Raw genomic sequence first — 13839 nt, 5'->3', positions numbered from 1 at the left:
TTGCTCATTCCAATAAAATAGATTGTCAGGAATACATTTTTTTTCTTATAACTGTAAGTCTGAACTATGGAGTAAAAGAACACATTTAAGATGAAGGACTTCATTGACTCAAGAAGGAATCAAGTACACTCCAGCCATAAATGTAGTCAGCTTGCAAATTGGAAGAAAAGCATCCATCTATTTATCTATCTATCTGAGAAATTAATCTCTAGAAATTTCCATAGGAAAAAACCCCAGTGCATAAACAGAATTATGGTGGAATTTGATAAATTTACTAAATACATTTTTATGGCATATTTGCCTCCAATGGAATAGGAACAGATGTACTGAACCAGAAGATGACTTTCCACTCTATGTCTAAAGCAGAATTCATCCTTGGTAGAAGATACAAAATTCAAAATATAAATATCTTTGGACCTACAGTTTGAACACTTACAAGAGTTTTAAATAGCTTTAAGATTCTAAAGTTTCAGCCATAGCTCATAACTTGTATATCACACATCTGTTTGGCTCTTAGGTTTTTAGATGTAGTTTAAAGAGACATTTTTTTCCTCTTGTGGGATTTGTTCCTTTTTTTTTTTTTGTGGGATCTTCCAAACACCAGATTAAAAACATCTGCATCAAACTCATCTTGGACATTACTGCCAACATTTAGTCCTTCCTTTGCCATAGAACAGGGTTTTTTGTTGGGCTTCCTCAGCCTGACAGCATTTTCGCATCTGGGAACACAAACCAAGACAAGCTTAGGGAAAATATAACAAGAAATAATAATACTCATTCTGACTGGAGGAAAGTGCCAGGACTTGCTGCAGAAAAAGATTGGTTTAGTGCTTATGTAGGCTTTTCCTGCCCAATTTAGAAGGACAACCCTCAGAAAAAGTTGCCATGAGAAATATTTCCCTAGAAAGAAAGCTACAAGTTAACAAAGTAGGAAAGACAGAGACAGCTGTTCTGCAGGGCACAAGTCAGATTTCCTCTTCAATCAATATGCATCAATGTATTGGAAACAAATTTCTGAAACTGTTAGCCAGAATGCACACAGCTCAGGGGCTCACCCACGTGTGAGGCTTGCCCTGACCCCCTGTTAATCTGGTGCTACCCAAGGTTGTTTCAGTGGATTTAAAGCCAAGGTGAGCAGACATTAACAGGAAACTGGGAAATTCACATTAGTACTGGAGCCCTCCAACTCACCTTCACTTGCTATTTTGGTAAACCCAGATCTTCTCAGGAACCTAACCCGAGGGTCCTGATGCATATGGTCATATTTAAGGACAGTAGATAGAGATGATACATATCCTTCTTTGCTTCAAAGGGTATCAACAGGCACACCAGTACCCCTGAGAGCTGATTTCTGAGGCATCTGCACCTTGTGACTGGCTCTCATTGCACCTTGTGACGCAGGCTGTGGGTGAAGCTTTCCCCACTGTCTGAGGTATCTGCAGGACCCCTCTCCTGGCTGAATTATCTGCTTCTCCCACAGATGAGGGCATGTACAGGGTTGTTGGTTTGGGGTTTTTTTTTGTTTGTTTGTTTTTGGTTTTTTTTTTTAATCTAACCAACAATTTTCACTACACTTAGAAGAATCCAGTTATGTTTACAGTTTTGTTCCCATCTACTATGACCAGTCAGCAAACAGGTACAAAATGTACCAGCATAAGACATATGGACATTCTTCTTACCTTTACCATTTCCCACACATTGGAATATATGTCTCTTTTTCTTTGAAAACAAGGCTAGGCAGCCTGTTCTAAAATCTAAAAAATAAGTTAGAGTACACAAGAATACCCACTTTTCAAGACTCGGGATAAAAAGAGCTTTGCTTCCACTTCATGGACTTCTCAGCTAACTGATGGGCACAGGGTTAATAACTGCACTCACAGAAGCAGCAAGGTTTGGATTCATCCCATCTCATGAAGGGTGAAGACTTGGTCTGTACTTAGTGGAGACAGAAAAAGTCAGAATTGCCTCCCCATGATACTTTTCTCTCTATGCTGGTGGCAGAGAAAGCCCAGAACTATTTTGGTCCTCATAACTTCAAGTGCTGACTCTGGCCGGAGCACTGTGCTCATCCCACCACAGTGTTTCCACTGACACAAATTGTTCTGGAATTGCTGCAAAAGCCTCTGAGAAAAAACTTAATGTAGGGCCTATAACTGCTGCAGAGAGCTCTGTTTCTCTGAAATGTATGGGGGATGGTGAAAAGGTTTGTGTTTCAGGAAATCTAAACAAGGATGGAGACTGCATCATTTGTGCTGATGGTAACAGTTTGCCTCCTTTACAACTATTGCATAAGGAAAATATCTACTGCACGCTTTGCAGTTTGCCATTTTTACTGCACCAAAGCAAGGTTTATAAGTGTCTCTGTCTTTGCACATTAAATCCGGGGTGTGTAAGACAAAAAGAATGTAGGGCTGGTAAAAAAAAAAATATTTCTTAAGGAAATTTTTCACTGTGTGGCAGAGAAAAGAGAAGCAAAGGGTCTTTTATCTGTAAAAGGACTGAATTTGAGAAGCAAATTTTAGGCAGAAAAGCCTGATGTTTTTTCTACTTCCTTTGGCCTCAGGAAATGGAGAATCACTTTAAAGATGAATTGTGCGAGAACCCTTGAATTTCTTTTCCCATTTCAATTAAAATGGGTGCTCACTCATAGATGTTTCAAATAAAAGCAACACTTTTGAGCAGCACTCAGTCAAAGAAATCAAGGGTTGGCTCAAAGAGGAAGGTTAATCAGTAGATAGAGTGTTAGCACCGAATTTACAAGACCTATTGCAGAACAGGTAGTTGAATACAAGCCTCCTCTATATCGTTTTTCTCTACCTTGTCTTTGCTTTCCACATGTACTTGAGGTGTTCCCATAGCCCAGTAAAAGCAGGGACTGGACAGAGACATGGATTAAACAAAGCAAACTTCAAAACCAAGTGCTAAACCAGCTCGGTTGTGATGAGGATTAATAAAGTAAAACAATTGGATTATTTCAAGTCCTGTTATAAATCTTTTGCACCAGTCTTTGAATGAGTGCCTTGCCTTGCACATTGAACAGCTTTGTGGGGCCAGGCATTATCTAACAGAAGGTGGATGAGGTCTTCTTCAGTGAGGAAAGTTTTTGGGGAAAATGAAGCCAAGGGTATGAAGACAGAGGAAAAAAGTCCAAGGTGCCTTGTCAGACCTCAGCTCTGTCAGGCTTCAAGTTGAACTAGTGCATATGCAAAGAGCTATGCAACTCTGCACCATCAAAGCCTACTGAATCAAATTCACCACCTTTGCATTTCACAAATACTTTAATCCAACAAATGTCATACTTGATTGCATATGCCTGTAACCTTCTCTAGCTAGAAATCTGTGACTTAATTCCAGTTAATCTATCTTTTTTCCTTCCTCAAATTGGTGTTACCTAGATGTTAGCTACAAAAGCCCCTTCCTGGCACAATTCTGTGTGTTTTAGTCATTTGTTCCAGTATGAATGAAGTGTTTGATATGTTAGTCATAAAAGAACTAGCCCTCCAGAAAAAATATCATTATCTGACACTGCACAAAGTGCATGTCAAATTGCCCTTAAGTTTGAGTCATTTAAGGCTTTTAATTTCTGAAGGTAATTGTAAAAATGAAAGCTTTGCTCCCATCTCAAGCTTTGTTAATCACACAGTTAAAAATCAGACGAACAAACATCATCAACAAACACAGCTCCAACTGATCAGGATTTCCACCTTCATCCAGTGACTGAACTGGTTTCTTCATTTCCACAGGATACAAGAATGGAAATTCTTTGAAAATGTTATAAATAGCATTTCTTCTTAATCTGTTTTAATCTTACTTTATTTTAGTAATCTACTGTTTACACCTTCTTGCACTGGCAAATCAGGAGTCCAAAATATATGTATATATTTACATTATTTTTTAATATCACAGATAAAAAAAGCTTCTCCTCCCTTAATATACATTTAATAAATCCATTTTTCCATCAACAGCTTCTGCTTTGGCCTCTATTTGAGACACCACCCTCTACTCTGATGTAACACACTGCTCTCACATGTTTATTTCTAGCCCAGCTCAGGCAATGGCAGGGAGTGCTTCAGGAAAACAGACAGGTGGGTCCCTACATTTGAGCTCTTTTTCTGATTTCTTGCTATCAGTATCCCATATTCCTGCTTTATTTTCTGCTTTTGCTACTCTGCCAAATCACAGCTAATTTCAGGGCCTGACCATCAAACCTCATCTGCCCAGAGGGATTCCTGTGCCTCTCAGGAGCCTGGCACCTCTGTTTTTCTCCCTGCTAGTATGAAGACTTTTTACAGCCATGCAAAAGCCAGATTAGGGCTGATGTGGATGAACTACACAAGGTATTCTGCTCAACAGTGAAACCTCAGGCATGTTCACTAATACTCTGAAACAGCAAATTCATTTTCCAAAATAATATCTGCAGATTGCACTGATGTCACCAATACTTTCATCACTGAGTATTAAGATTTCTTTTTCTTTCCTTTAATCTTCGAAGATACAACTTTCCACCTGATAAAAATCAGCAAAGTATGTTGATAAGCACATTATCAGCTGCGCCTTTAGATTAGGTTATATTTGATTTAGCATTATTAATTATTCTGCTTTCCAATGAGTAATCAGCCAAGTGATTGCCTACCCAAGCCATAGCAGAACATCCACACACATTGTGTAACCTGCAACTGTGCTAACCTGAAGGATTCCTCACAGTATAAAGATCTGGAGAGAAAACTTGATGAGCTATGTAGGACTTTCTTCAATAGATACACACATCTGTAGGCCAACATCTGGACACCACGTGCAGGTTTAGGATGTACAAGAACCAAAGCAGAAAGAAGCTTGTATTGTCCTGGGTACACTTTAACTTCAGTAGCCTTCATCTCTTCTAGGCAATAAAATGGTTGAGTTGAAGTACAAGGCAATAAAATGGTTGAGTTGAAGTACAGAGTGGGGCAGGAGAGAACCTAAAGATGAGCACAAAAAGCCAGAATCCCTGCTAATATAAAGAGATCCATCACAGCAAAAAGACAAGAAGTTGTGGTCAAAGAAACTACAAAACTGTGTGCCAGCCAAACCTGCAGTGAGGAGAGTCTTGTAAGCACACAAAGACACCAAATATTTCTTCATAAATTTAAAGCCAGACAGGCTCACTAAAAGATTAAGCCTAGCCTCTTGGATGGCATTCTCCATTAAACCACATACTACACCCTCTTGGGCTGAGGGTAAGAGATTAGATTTGACTAAAGCTCATCTTGCAAAAATGCATACAGGCCTGATTTGAAAATGTCAAGAAATGTAAGATCCAGTAAGGATCCTGAAGGAAAGTATCCTTCAGGACTCTACCCCAGACTAAAACAACATTTAAAAAACAAACCAAAAGCAAAACAAAACAAACAAAAAACCCAAATAAAACCCAAAATGAAACAAAACAAGTAAGGTATTTTAGTGGCAAAATTTTCATTCAGTTCAGAGCCCTTGTTTCTGATTCTTTCTGTGACAGACTGAACAGAGTTCAACAACCAGTATTTTCTCTACTGAAAATAATCACACTGAAGTCATCCCCATATCTTTCTTGCTGTATTAGGCAGATGAGTATCCTTAGGTGTCTCTCTGTTATTTCTGCTTAGAAGAAAGAGTTTGCTAACTGGATTGAAATTACAACTCATGATTACATTTTGCCCCTAAGAGTGAGTAAATTAAACAAGTTCATCAGTAAAACTGACAAATTTTTCAAGGTGAGAAGTGGCAAAGAAGAGACAAATTCTTATAAAAAATATCAACAAAGACATACAATGGGAAATTTCCTTGTGGTCTGTTACTCAACCATTAGATGTCCCCATGTGCCATCTGGATAGGACACTGGCTGGGCAAACAAAAGGGACTAAACAGCCACACACGCCTGTGGGTTTGTAACATCCACTCTGTGTGTGTTTCATACACATTTGCTGCTTGAGAGCAACAATGATTTTCTCAATGTTGGTCATAACTGAGTGGTTCCAGAGGGAAGATTCCAAAGCTGCAGTGACTATGAAAAAACACACACAGGGTCTTATTCACACAGCCACAGGTGGAACCTCAGTTATTAAAGTCAGTGGTCTCTGTACAAAGAAACAAGGTTGGAGTAGAGAACAGAGGCCAAGTTATTGATGGATATTTATTTACCCACAGATCAGAGCTAATCATTTGGTTCTCCTGCTCTAGTGGCCAAATCGCACCTCCCTACCAGAACCACACATGACTTTAGAAAGCAAACAAGGTAAGACCACATCTTAAGCTGCTGTAAATTAAAATTTATGATTAACACCTTCATCTCAAACACTAGTTTGAGATGGCTGGAGCAGTTACAGCTCAGAGATTGCCAGCCCTGCCACTGGGGCAGCCCAGCAAAATTACCCACAGGCACTGCAGTCTATAGAAAGGCATGTGAGAGTAAACTGTGGGGTGGGCTTTGAGCTTTGTAGCCCAAGATCTGCCTCACTAGCATTTCAGCAAGATGCTGACCACCAGGAGAGAAATGGGGAGGACAGCTATATGCAATAACTTCCTCAGTCATCTCAGTTTCATCTACCTGTGCTCATGAGTAACCTCCTCCCTTCAGTGACAAGCACAAATATCTTCAATGACATTTTCAGTTGAAGAGCAGATGCTTGAGAACAATTGTTTCACCTTTATTTATCTATTACTTTAGTTAGCTGAATGCTGAACTTGCAAGCCTAGTCCATCTCCTGAACAACCCCATTTTGTGCTTATTTTGAGCAAAGCACTGTACTATTCTAATCAATATTTACTCTTTTGTTCATAAAATCATTTCATTTGCTAAAACAAGCACCAGGACATGGTATCCTTTTTAGCCCTACTAACTATCAATGTCTCCTATGCTTCAACAGATAACCACACACAAAAAATAAAAACCATTAAGGAATGCAGTGATAGCCAAAGGATCATTTCTAGATTTACTTAGTCAACACACAGGAACATGGAGACACTCCCCTTTTCATTAACTGAGGAGCCAGCTTGGAGATGGCACAGGGAGTTTCACAACACTTCCCTTCTGACAGATGAAAGGCTGTAGATTATTCAGTAGTGAAGGTGAGCCAGGGGAAGACAGGAACATCCAGGATGACAAGGCTGTCCACACCCACTAGCAATTTTTAACCAGAGACTGAGGTACAGGCAAATATGTGCCAGCTACTTCTGTAAAACTATTTCTTTTAGATGTTCAGGGACAAGACTGCAAAGGCTGCAGAGGATAATTTGCTAGGAGCTCATTTGAAAAGCCACCACTGATGGGCTCTCATTTCAGTAGAGATGTGGAATAGGGCTAGCCCTAGTACTTGCATCTGGAGTGGAGTCAAGACCCTGCACACTTAAGGGAAAGTTTCTTGAGGTATTTGAGGACATTGAGTTTTTCTGTGTCTCCAGTGCTGTGTGAGACATTAAGCACTATATGCTTTACTTGGAAAAAACCATTCATTTCATGGCAATAATGAATGTACAGTCAAAAATGCCTTCACCACACACATTCCTCCCACTCCCTCATGCTAACCAGCAGGACTACAAGCAGGAACACATGCTCTTCCTTTCTCCCCCATCCGTCTTTCCCTCCTCTGGTGACAGCAGGTACTTACCCTGGCAGCTCTGGAGCAGTGAGTTTCACAGACATGCTTGGCTCACACCACAAGTGGTTAACCAAGACATCAATAAAGTACTCAGCAGAGGACTCCCGGGACTCACCTCCTCGAGCTCTCCCTGGCGCTGGATTCCAGCCATGTGGAGCCGGCTGCTGGCTCCAGCTCCGCTAGGAGATGGCTGCAGCCCTGCACCCCATTCCCCGGCTCCCTGCAGGCTGCACACAGGGGTTTTGGCTCTGGGGCACCAGCACATGTTGCCTCCTCCTCCTCATGGTTTGCTTTGGCCACTCTCAGGCAGCTGGCCTGAATCTTCCCTGTTGCAATAATGGTTTGAGGAGTGAAGGGTCATGCCAGGCCAGGAGACCTGGATGGTTCTGGCTGGAATAATAAGGGATTTGTCCAGCCAACAACAGGCAGCAGGTTTGACTCTTTTCCCAGGAGCAGGGACATAGTAGAAAAGGTCTGAGGTTTTGACTACAGGGCTACAGCAGGGAATTCTAAACCTCTCTCTGTAGATGCACATTTTATGGGCCAAAACAAGTCCATATAAAAGGAATTTCTGCCAGAAGCATTTCTTCCAGGTCTCCAAGCAGAATACACAATGCACTTCTGTGAGGGGATAGGACAGGCTTACAACAGTTTGGGTCAGTTCTGCAGCATTGCCTGAGATCCCAGAGCCTCACAGGAGTTCAGTACAGAGCAAAAGCTCTTTTGGCTAACCTGGCCACCAGTCAACCCAAAAGGAACAAGGCAGGGGTTGTGCAGCAATGGGGTCAGTGCCACATCATGGAACCAGGGGAACCCCAACCTTCTTGGTGGCACTCCCATGTGAATCCTGTCCCTTTGGAGACCTGTGAGCAAGGATGACTGAAACACCAGAACACAGCAGACCGAGCTAACTGGGGAGGTAAAGCCTGCCATCCAACCCCGGTAAGCACAACTACTGACTGCCAGAGATGCAGGAACTCTCTTCTCTCTTCTCTCCCTCCTGGCTGGTGTGTCCCCAGCCTCCTCTCAGCTGTCACTCTCCTGCAGTCTGGGAGCACATTAGACAACACAGAGGTCACTGCACTGAACTGAAGGGCTGGGCATCTCAGAACAGGGAGCTAACCCAGCTCCCAGGGAAGCCTCCTCCTAGAAAGTCAAGTAAGGTTTCAGTAACTGGAGTGGAAATGTGATGAACTTGACCTTGAAACAAGATGCCATTTCCTGGGGGTAAGAATGATTAAACACTGGGACAATTTGCCAAGTGAGAGGAGGAATCACTTAGATCCTTTACAACAAGATTAGATCTCTTTATCAAACCTATGACTTAATCCCATTTCTGGGGAGAAGTTCTACAGTCTAAGTGAGCCAGAGGGAAAAGGAGGGTAAAATTTGCTAATCACTGCCTCCTTCTTAACCTGGAGTCCATGTGTCTCTGAACATACCCTAACTAATGACAGTCATAGTGCAACAAGATCAGAAAGATTTATGCCTTCCTACGGCACACCCTGCAAAAAAAAAAATAAATAAAATAACAATAAAATAAAAAAAGACAGAGGGAGAAAAGAGGAAAGAAAACAGTTGAGGAGAATGTTGGAGGACCTATAGATTTTTGGATTTTTGATTTCTCTAATCATACATGTGAGATTTCAGAAGTCAGATAATTTGACTAGTAGCATCGGAAGATACTCTTCCATCGAGTCTCCCATGGATGTGAGGTCACCCTTGAGTGCACGTGATCTGGTTTCCAAGCACTGCATCTCCTAATCCTGATACAATTGGAACTTTCCCTGTAAGCTACACTGGCCCTCTAGGTCCCACTGCAAGAATGAGGTCAGGTCACCCTGCTGCCAGTGTCTGGGGTAAGACATGAGGTGAGCAAGTGAGACACTCTCCCAGATAATTCATGGGACTTGACAAGTCTAAATGTAGCCAAGTAGGTTTTGGACCTTCCAGTGATTGCCTTCCAGCAAGCTGATTTCCATCAGAGGTGACACAGCTAATCTCTTCTCCCCTATGCCCTTCAGGGAAGAGAAGTAGAAACAGAGCTTGGTCTACAGAGTAGTTCATGCCATGGCTAACAGCTCCTACTGCTTTTGGCCTCTCTGTCCCATGCCTGCTTTCTTTGCCAAAAACACATCAGGTCATACACCAAAGAAGACTGAAAATGAAGACAGAAGAGGCAAATTAGAAATTTCCTAGTCAGCAATCCCTGCAAGAATTATTCTTTTTCAGGCAGTGTAAAATTTTCTAAATCTCTAAATCTTGTAGTATATCAGACCAGTAGTTGTTTGTTTGTGGCATTGCTATTCTACAGCATCCATACCAGCACTAATCTCGCTATGTATGGTTCACAGATTTTAAGGTCAGATGTTTGGGATCATCCAGGCAGTATGACACAAACTGCTGAATTTCAGCCAGAATTTCACCCACACCAATCCCATACATTCACTTCAGCAGATTGCTTGAGAAGCACCTTCTTTGAATCCAGTGAGATCCTCAGTTTATATACAGATGGCTCCTTTCTATTTCCTTTGAAAACAATGGCTAAGGTTAGAGGAAAACAGGACACAATGACAACAAAACCATCTCCATCAATGCAACTCCTCACCCCAGAAAGTCAGTGAGGAATTCTGAGTAATTTGCACCAGAGACAGTCACATTTTCTGCAAACTGCCATAAAGTGGAAAATACCAGGTGACAGCTCCATACTGGAGATGCTTCAGCACTCAGTGGGCGTATATAAAAAGCCATAATACATATAAAGGTCTAATGTGCCTTCAAAATTACCTCATCTTTTATTTACAGATTATTTTATCCTTGTCTTCCTTTATTGCTCTTTATATGAGTGAAGTGGAGAGGCTGGACAAAATTGAGGCATTTAGGTTACTCAGTGGAACTAGAGCTCATGGTCAAAGTTAGGCTCTGGAGGAAGAATTCCTTGCCACCAGCCCCACAGCCAACCCACCTCTGCTTTGCAGTCAGCTCTGTTTAAATGCTTTTTGGCAGCTCCAGCCCCCACCCTTGGTGATAAGGCTCTCTAGTAAAAGAGGAAAACACAAACAGAAAGCTATGGAGGGCAGCTGGATGAGGGATAAAAATAGCAGCAGACTTTTTGTGGTGGCATCCTTTGTACCATTAGAGAGAAAATTCTGGCAGCATTTCTATTCCATGGGATCGGTATCTCCAAGGGGGAAAACACACATATGTCCTTCTCCAAGGAAAAAATAATTTAACAATAAGGCAATAGGCTGAGTTTTGGCCATGTCAGTGCAGGAGCTAGAAAACAGCTAGAACTGCTGAAATACAACACTCAGGAAAACAGCTAGAACTGCTGAAATGCAACACTCAGGAGAACATCACCCTGGAGCACAGGGTGATGGAGGATGCAGGAGAGAAGTGCCAGCTCTAACCTGCTTGGCAGCCTGAGCTCACACTGCTGTCTCTATCTTTTTGTTGTTTCCCCTCCACCCCTCACCTATTCTGAGGCTCTTTGGAGCAGGCTGCCTCTATCTGTGTAGCACCTGGAAGACCAGTTATGATCTCTAGGCTCTACCATAACATAAACAGTGAGATTCCAGTTGGCTCCAAGGTCCACATATCTCACCAACTACTAACAAGTTAAAAATGCTTACTTGGGGAAAAAAAAAAGAAAAAGGAGCTATTAATTTTAAAATTAGTAGCAGTAGCAAATCTGCAGCCTATATTTTCCCATGTAAAACAGAAATAGTGCTGAAGAGCAAGGTGGAGTATTCAGGGAATGCTAGTATTAGTTTTCCTTCCTCTCCAGAAAATTCTTGGTATCTCCCCTATTCTTGCTGGTTTAAATTATCCCTAAACCGATTTGGATTAAGACAACATTTGCACAGAGATTTATTGTCTCCTAATGGTCTGCTGTAGCCTTCTAGTGAAGTTGCTAACATTGGGTACCTTCCAAGACCAGATCCCAGACTCTTGTCTGCAATTCTCACCCTGCTCCAGCATTTCTATCATATTCTGTTCCTCTGAAGGTCTTTTCCAACAACTGTTATAATGTATTCTGCCAGTGATATCATTGATATTGCCCCTCCTCATCTGCCCAGATTTGGAAAACTTTCAGCAAGCTGCTGAGCAAGCAGGCTGTGCTGGCTCCTGTTTCCTAAATCCTAAATTACAAAAAAAAAAACCCAAAAAAAACCCAACCAACCAACCAAACAAACAAAAAATCAAAAAACCCCAAAAACAAAGAAACAACCCCCCCCCAAAGAAACAAGCAAAACCCAACCAACCAAACAAAAAAACAAAAAAAACCCCAAAACCCCAAAAAACACAAACAAACAAAACCAACTCTAAATCCAGACATCCTATAAGCTTTTCAGGAGAAGTGAATTATGCAGTGAATTCAACCCCCCAAATTTTCAATTGGGATGTAGTTTAAATGCAAACGTTTGGCTTTCAGGCTTATGATACTCCTAAGTGGCACCAAATCAAATGTTTTCTGAAGTTGGCTGAGAATTGAATTGGTCCCTTCAGGTAGATGTTCTTCTGTTTACTTTAGAGGATGACACTGACGTAGCTTTACTCAGTAACTAATCAATAATTTAATTTTGATCTCTAACTAAATGAAGCTTGATAAATATCAGACACTTTTAAATTGGGTTTAATTAGTGTTTATGCATGTATTCCAGGGCTCTGATTCACAAATTGTGGCAAGTCCACAATGAATCTTGTCTTTCTGCTAGAAGATACTTACCTATGTCAGAAACAGCAGATGGTCCTGAGACAGGCAGGGTTTGGGTGCCCTCATCCTAACGGGAAGTAATTTCATAAACCTTATCACAATGTTGGTGTTCAAAGGGAGCGATGTAGGTGATGTGCAGGGGGGGAAAGGGACATCAAAGCAGCAGCTGGGGAGGGGCCCAGCTTTGAATTTCCAACTGTGGGTTAGATGCAGCTCAGGAACAGCTGATGAGAGTGATGAGCAGCACAGAAAGACGTCAGCACAGGAGAGATGGAAGAGATTGCATCTGCTTCCTTCAGAGGCTGTGCAAACAGGGAGTGACATAGTGCCAGCGTGTAAAAAAATTAATGGTCTAGAGAAGTTATGTCTACCAAAACACAAGAGCTCCTAGCACACCAGAGGTAATTGCAGTTCAGCACATGGGTATTTTAAGAGTAAAACCGCCTGCAGATCTCATTCTTACCACTGGTCAACACTAGAACAGCAGAAGAGCAGAGCCATGAAGACAGCTTCCAGCTGATCGTGTAGAGTGCCCTGCTCTGTGAAGAAGGAAGGCTTAATTCCCCAAGTACAAGCCATGCCATGCCTCTCACCCTCTGGGCTGGAGCAGGCCCTGGCCTGCTTCGTGTGCCAGCACAGGCATGGCCAGTCAGGTGAAGAAACTAGCTGGAATCCAAAAGGTGAGAGATCCTTATCAGAACCCAGCATTGCACTCAGTGGGAAAGGAAAACACATAAGCAGAAGCCAACCACGTGTTGGTAGAGATTACACAGAAACACACTCTAGGTTTATGCTGTTCCTGACCTTTCCCTACTCTTCTTCCAAAGTCACTGATACCAAAGTTTGGCAAATCTTTGGGCTGTCACTGGGGCTCTCAGGCTTTGGTACCCCAAAACAAATGTTAACACCACCACCTTTCAATGGAAATGATCACAACCCCATCATCTGAACAGCTCTGTCACCCTATAGCTCTCCTAGATGTAAACACACATACATAGTGCACCCTGGACTGGTCTGGGAAAACCACATCCCATGGGCAAAGGAAAATGCACCCTTAAACGTGCAGCTTTGCCAGCATAACCACATTGGCCCTTAGGATGTCTGCCTGGAAAGCTGTGGTGCTGTAAGTCCATGCTTCTTCATGCCCTGACATAATGAGGATGTGCATTTATCTATCATACTTCATTTTAAATAAATATCAATATTTTTCCCCTGGGCTCTCCTTTCTTGTTTTGTCAAGAGCAATGATTGTATCATAGCCAACATTATGATGCAAAATTAGAGGGAAGAAAATGCCTTAGAAAGGTGACATCATCTGAATAGGTGTGATGGCTGCTTGCATTAGCTCAAATATCTTTCTCCCTGAAGTCTGACCCTAGGTGTAAATCGGAGAGGCCTGACGGAACATAAAAAGAAGTACTATCCTGTTGACCCAGTTTTCATTGAGAGCAGTGTGTATAATTATTTTGGCCATCTGCAGCTGATAAACCAATCCCGTGTGAGGTTAAA

This window comes from Prinia subflava, chromosome 1 (assembly GCF_021018805.1).
Source record: "Prinia subflava isolate CZ2003 ecotype Zambia chromosome 1, Cam_Psub_1.2, whole genome shotgun sequence".
NCBI lineage: Eukaryota > Metazoa > Chordata > Aves > Passeriformes > Cisticolidae > Prinia > Prinia subflava.
This window is presented reverse-complemented; position numbering follows the sequence as displayed.